Raw genomic sequence first — 258 nt, 5'->3', positions numbered from 1 at the left:
ACGGCCTCATCACTCACCTCGAAGCCCCCGCAGAAGCCCTGTTGTTTTGTAGTCGATGGGAAAATCATAGCCGAATCCCCGGAGACGCCCGCGAGGGGGGGGCCCACCAGCGCCCGGGGCCCCAGACGCGCCCACCACCTGTCACGCCCATGGTAGAAAGAGAGGGCGGGGCGTGAAGGGAGGGGGGAAAGGGGAGAAGTAAGAGGTGGGATTAGTCAAGGAAAAGCGCAGTGGGGGGAGGGGGCGGGGTTTACGGGG

General features: G+C 65.1%; 1 protein-coding gene across 2 annotated transcripts in view; it reads right to left on the bottom strand.

The window, feature by feature from the left end:
- LOC119593702 overlaps positions 1-258 on the bottom strand; it is an 81465-nt gene that overhangs the window by 58147 nt on the left and 23060 nt on the right. The gene's annotated exons all lie outside the window — the stretch shown is intronic.

The sequence above is a fragment of the Penaeus monodon genome, chromosome 32 (genome assembly GCF_015228065.2).
Source record: "Penaeus monodon isolate SGIC_2016 chromosome 32, NSTDA_Pmon_1, whole genome shotgun sequence".
NCBI classification, from domain to species: domain Eukaryota; kingdom Metazoa; phylum Arthropoda; class Malacostraca; order Decapoda; family Penaeidae; genus Penaeus; species Penaeus monodon.
The sequence above is the reverse complement of the archived record's forward strand: the minus strand, read 5'-3'. Positions and strand labels throughout refer to the sequence as shown.